The sequence below is a fragment of the Leptodactylus fuscus genome, chromosome 8 (genome assembly GCF_031893055.1).
Source record: "Leptodactylus fuscus isolate aLepFus1 chromosome 8, aLepFus1.hap2, whole genome shotgun sequence".
NCBI lineage: Eukaryota > Metazoa > Chordata > Amphibia > Anura > Leptodactylidae > Leptodactylus > Leptodactylus fuscus.
Genome location: NC_134272.1, coordinates 77131612 through 77137994, shown reverse-complemented (window position 1 = coordinate 77137994; position 6383 = coordinate 77131612). Strand labels below are relative to the sequence as shown.

At 41.4% G+C, this 6383-nt stretch overlaps 1 non-coding gene across 1 annotated transcript; it reads left to right on the top strand.

The window, feature by feature from the left end:
- The first annotated feature begins 4460 nt into the window (after window positions 1-4460).
- Window positions 4461-4562, top strand: LOC142217762 (U6 spliceosomal RNA). The gene has a single exon (XR_012717408.1). It is a non-coding gene; the product is annotated as a U6 spliceosomal RNA (small nuclear RNA).
- Window positions 4563-6383: the final 1821 nt, after the last annotated feature.

Here is a 6383-nt window from a genome sequence, read left to right as displayed (position 1 = left end):
ATCCTGTACTGTGACATCACTGTGTGTATTATCCCTGTACTGTGACATCACTGTGTGTATTATCCTGTACTGTGACATCACTGTGTGTATTATGTGTATTATCTCTGTACTGTGACATCACTGTGTGTATTATCCCTGTACTGTGACATTATTTGAGATATCCTTATACCTTTGCACTGGCCACTTGATATTTGCATCTTGCACACTCTACCATTTGTAACCTTTGCAGCCTCCATTGCTGTGCCAGTGTAACATAGACAAGTCTGCCGGTATCTTCCTTCTACTTTTCTTAATTATGATAATTGCGCGCTAGCTTTCTCCATATCTGCACACACTACGGTGGGTTACTTAGCATGCCGTATTTATTCAGTTTAATTTCCAATAAGTTAAAAAGTTCCCATTGAGGAGATTAGGGCATGTAAATGTTTTCCACTGCTGTACAAAGCAACACCGCTTTGATATGGAAATTTCCATGTACTTTTGCTTTTGCTACAAAGTATGACAACTGGTTTATAAAGTGTTTCCAACAGGTTTGATGTTCAAAATTTGGAAGCATCTGGAACCTTTGATCAGATTTGTCTGCATAGAGCGCGGCGGGGGGCTTTCTGCTACAAATCATACTGCAAGATTTATTTCCTCTGTGGAAAGCGCTTTCCTCTCATAGCTAAACTGTGGGGCGTCTGCAGCAGATTCACACAACTGGTTAGGGTATTTCTGCATAAAATTAATATCAAAGGAGCTCCGCAGATAGACACACGGCCAAGACGGTATGAATGTTTATTTGTAGCAAATATCTAGAAAAAGTGAGATATTTAAGCTTATTGCAAGGTTCTGCGGACATCAGGTTTTATGCCGGGAATACTTCAAAGTAATCTGAGGATTATAGACCAAAATCTATTGCCTGATTTTTTTTATGTTTGGATACAACTAGACGTGACCTTGAGAAATAAAGCGGTTGTTCAGGATAAGAAAAAAGGGTCTTTTTACCCAGAAACAGCGCCACTCCGGTCAGTGGTCTGGGTGTAGTATTGCAACTCATCTCCATTTGCCTTTATGTGTGACTGATTTTGCTACAGGATTGTCATCATAACAAATCCATACAATTTATTAGGGTGGATACAGATAAGGTATATAGTCCCAACCAGTGGAGACCCACTGTATAGATCAGTGACCACGATGGAAGACTGGGCATGAGCCATTTAGAATGGCTTCCATGTAATTGTAATGGGCATCAGATTGTGCTACAAAATTGGTTTGAGGCCAGCTCTAAGCCCTTGGTCACATCAGTGTTTGGATTCCATCCGGGGGGAGTCCCCCGATCGGAATACAAATGCAATTTCAAGTGCTGTGCTGTAAAAGCGCACAGACCCTATAGACTATAATGGGGTCCATGCGCTTGTCGCGCGCTTCCCGCACCAAACATACGGACAGGAAAGTAGATGTTGAACTACTTTCCTGTCTGCAAGATCCCTGCGGAGATCTAGCAGCAAGCCTACGGACCCCATCATAGTCTATGGAGTTTGTGTGCTTTTACAGTACAGCGCTTGCAATTGTGTTTGGTATACCATTCAGGGGGTCCTCATGCGGACTCTCCCAGACGGAATCCAAACGCTGCTGTGAACGAGGGCTAAGGGTATCATCCTAGAAGATTACTTAGTTTTCACCCTTTAACCCCCATAAAGGAATCTACAGGGATGTCTGTCTGAGGATCCACTGACCAGACAGGTCAAAATGTGGTGCGAAGTACCACCAAAGCAGGACGTTACACACAGAATGTGAACAGAGATGAAAAACGGGACTCGTGAACAGTCTCAAATCACATTGCCACAGGTAGTAAATACATTGTAGAAAGCCCGGGGGCAGACAGGTAACAAAGTGTATTGTAGAAAGTTCAGGGTTAAAACAGGGATAAAAAAAAAAACAACAGGACAAGCATAAAAATAAGGCAGACAGAGGCATAAAATAACCAAGCAGTATACATGCAAGCAGACTCAGAGTCCACGTATTAGGCATGACAGGCACCAGAACGTAAAATAAACTAACAGCATGGATCCCAACACACTACTAAGCCAGAGGGGGACTAAAGACATGGCTTATGTAGATACAGATGCACAGGGATAGGCTGGAGGAAGTTAAGCAGGAGCAAACACAAATAATTAAGAGACAAATACCAGATCCTGTCGATCAGCAGATCGTCAACTGAGGGTTGGTTCATATCTGCATTCGGTATTCCGTCCGGGAGAGTCTACATGGGGACCCCTGAACGGAATACCAAACGCAATTGCAAGCGCTGCGCAGTAAAAGCATGTGTATCCCCTTAGACTATAATGGGGTCCATGTGCTTGCCGCCAGATCTCCACACAGAACATGCGGACAGGAAAGTAGTTCACAATCTACTTTCCTGTCCACAGGACTCGTGCGGGCAGCGCATACCAAGCACACGGACCCCATTATAGTCTATGGAGTCCGTATGCTTTTACTGCACAGCGCTTGCAATTGCATTGTTATTCCGTGTGGACTCCCCCGGACAGAATACCGAATGCAGATGTGAACGAGGCCTAAACTGCATTTGTTAAATATGTTGCCATGGCACTTCAAGAGGGATTATATTGTATATTGAAGAGTATTGTCTAAAAGTACAAGTTCAAAAAGTTTAAAAAAATAAATGAAAAACAAATTTAAAAAAATTAATATGTAAATAAAGTAAAACACTTACATATTAGACATCCCTGTGTCCAAATATACCTGGTCTATAAACTTATAATATTTTTCCATAAAGTGAATGCCAAAGTGGGAAAAAAAGTGCCAAACTTTCACCTCCCATAAAAATTTTAAGGAAAAATAGGCTCGCTTTGGCAGCACATACAGTCCTATGAAAAAGTTTGGGCACCCCTATTAATCTTAATCATTTTTAGTTCTAAATATTTTGGTATTTGCAACAGCCATTTCAGTTTGATATATCTAATAACTGATGGACACAGTAATATTTCAGGATTGAAATGAGGTTTATTGTACTAACAGAAAATGCGCAATATGCATTAAACCAAAATTTGACCGGTGCAAAAGTATGGGCACCTCAACAGAAAAGTGACATTAATATTTAGTAGATCCTCCTTTTGCAAAGATAACAGCCTCTAGTCGCTTCCTGTAGCTTTTAATCAGTTCCTGGATCCTGGATAAAGGTATTTTGGACAAACAATTCAAGTTCAGTTAAGTTAGATGGTCGCCGAGCATGGACAGCCCGCTTCAAATCATCCCACAGATGCTCAATGATATTCAGGTCTGGGGACTGGGATGGCCATTCCAGAACATTGTAATTGTTCCTCTGCATGAATGCCTGAGGATTTGGAGCGGTGTTTTGGATCATTGTCTTGCTGAAATATCCATCCCCGGCGTAACTTCAACTTCGTCACTGATTCTTGAACATTATTCTCAAGAATCTGCTGATACTGAGTGGAATCCATGCGACTCTCAACTTTAACAAGATTCCCGATGCCGGCATTGGCCACACAGCCCCAAAGCATGATGGAACCTCCACCAAATTTTACAGTGGGTAGCATGTGTTTTTCTTGGAATGCTGTTTCTTTTTGGACGCCATGCATAACGCCTTTTTTTATAACCAAACAACTCAATTTTTGTTTCCAAAATGAAGCTGCCTTGTCCAAATGTGCTTTTTCATACCTCAGGCAACTCTATTTGTGGCGTACGTGCAGAAACGGCTTCTTTCTCATCACTCTCCCATACAGCTTCTATTTGTGCAAAGTGCGCTGTATAGTTGACCGATGCACAGTGACACCATCTGCAGCAAGATGATGCTGCAGCTCTTTGGAGGTGGTCTGTGGATTGTCCTTGACTGTTCTCACCATTCTTCTTCTCTGCCTTTCTGATATTTTTCTTGGCCTGCCACTTCTGGGCTTAACAAGAACTGTCCCTGTGGTCTTCCATTTCCTTACTATGTTCCTCACAGTGGAAACTGACAGGTTAAATCTCTGAGACAACTTTTTGTATCCTTCCGCTGAACAACTATGTTGAACAATCTTTGTTTTCAGATCATTTGAGAGTTGTTTTGAGTAGCCCATGATGCCACTCTTCAGAGGAGATTCAAATAGGAGATCAACTTGCAATTGGCCACCTTAAATACCTTTTCTTATGATTGGATACATCTGGCTATGAAGTTCAAAGCTCACTGAGGTTACAAAACCAATTTTGTGCTTCAGTAAGTCAGTAAAAAGTAGTTAGGGGAATTCAAATCAATAAAATGATAAGGGTGCCCATACTTTTGCACCGGTCAAATTTTGGTTTAATGCATATTGCACATTTTCTGTTAGTACAATAAACCTCATTTCAATCCTGAAATATTACTGTGTCCATCAGTTATTAAATATATCAAACTGAAATGGCTGTTGCAAACACCAAAATATTTAGAACTAAAAATGATTACGATTAATAGGGGTGCCCAAACTTTTTCATAGGACTGTATACTAAAATTGGAACAATACAGAGAAGATTAGCATGGCCCCTGAGCAAGGGGAAGGAATCCCTAGGAAGAGGTCATCTATTCTCCAAGTATATGGAAGAACTCCAAGAAGAAGACACCCAAGTGCCGAGAACCTCATCCTATTCTTATACATTCTTATGTAATCCTGGAAAAAAATAAATCAGGACCCGTCACCTCTTCTGATTTGTAGTAAATGTTTCCCCCATGAAATAATCTATATACCATACACTATATATTTCTGGATTCTGCTTTGTGTCATTCCTTTGTTATTTCTCCTGTAAATGTATGACAAATTGAAAGCTGGATGTTCCTTTTTTTAATCTTCAATGTGTTTCACAGTTTGCAAATATTGCATCTCATCGCCAAGACAAGCAGCATGAAATATGGGGCGTTGCGATGGTGGCCATCTTCATTTTCTAAGTATTATATGATGTATGACTAAAAGTGCGCACAAGAGTGAGGTCCATTGAACCTGCCAAACCTGCCATTGTCTTACATGTATCATCCATTAATAAGAAAGACATCTAATTTTGCCTGGGTAGAGTGAGTATGTGAAGGTTATAATCATGTAATGTATAAAAAACCTTGTTATCCTTAAAATCTGAATGCTATATATAGCTGCTAATGCTTGAAACTGGTATAATGTTATATGATCAGATGGCGCCTGAAATCCAGGATGGGTGCAAGAAAAACAAATGCTTGACTTGCTGTCAGAAGACATCTCCCCAAGGCTACCACGCAGGACTGGGAGTAGCTGGCTATATATGGAGCTGCTTAAACTTTTTCTGTTTGATTGAGATGTCTCATACCAATCAGGAATGAATATGAAAACTTACGTTGTTGTTATATCACTTCCTTTCTCTGCTACTATTTAACCCCGTCTTTTTAATAAAAAGTGCGTCAGCATACATTCCTTAGCTGAGAGAGGAACGAATACCAATACATAGAGTGCTGTGACTTCTTTACTGCTTGGCACTCAGCCTAATTAATTAGGATGACGACAGTTACCCGGGATTATTGGTCAATTAGTCATAAACACGGCTTTGACCTTATCAAGTACAAGTCATCGGATCCATTGCTTCTACTTCTCCATGCTATGTGGATCCATTTTTAACCATTTCTTAATGGATTGAATCCAAGTGACGGCCATTAAAAATAGGTCTAAAAACAGATGACAAACAACAAGAGGAAAAGCAGACAGAAAATAGATGATAGTTACACATAGATGGAAAATGGTGACCATTAGAGATGAGCGAGTAGTATTCAATCAAGTAGGTATTTGATCGAATACTATGGTATTCGAAATACTCGTACTTGATCAAGTACCACTCACTATTCGAATGTAAAAGTTCGATGCAGAACCAGCATTGATTGGCCGAATGCTATACAGTCGGCCAATCAACGCTGGTTCTTCTTCTACCTTTAGAAGTCTTGTCCGTGCAGCTTCCCCGCGCCGTCTTCCGGTTCTTCATTCACTCTGCCAGACACCGGGCCTGGGCAGAGCCGACTGCGCATGTCAGCTTGTAGTGCGGGCATGTGCAGTCGGCTCTGCCCAGGCCCGATGCCTGGCAGAGTGAATTCAGAGCTGGAAGACGCCGCGGGGACGCTGCACGGAGAAGACTTCTCAGAGGATCCAGCCCGACCCTCACTCGTGGACTTGGTAAGTATAATTTGATTGAACGTTGCCTACCCCTGAAACGAGCATTTTCCCCCCATAGACTATAATGGGGTTCGATATTCGATTCGAGTAGTCGAATATTGAGGGGCTACTCGAAACGAATATCGAACCTCGAACATTTTACTGTTCGCTCATCTCTATTTCTGACGCTGTGTCTGTGCAGAGTCCTAGTGTTACGGTTGATGGACAGTCATGTAGTAAAAATAA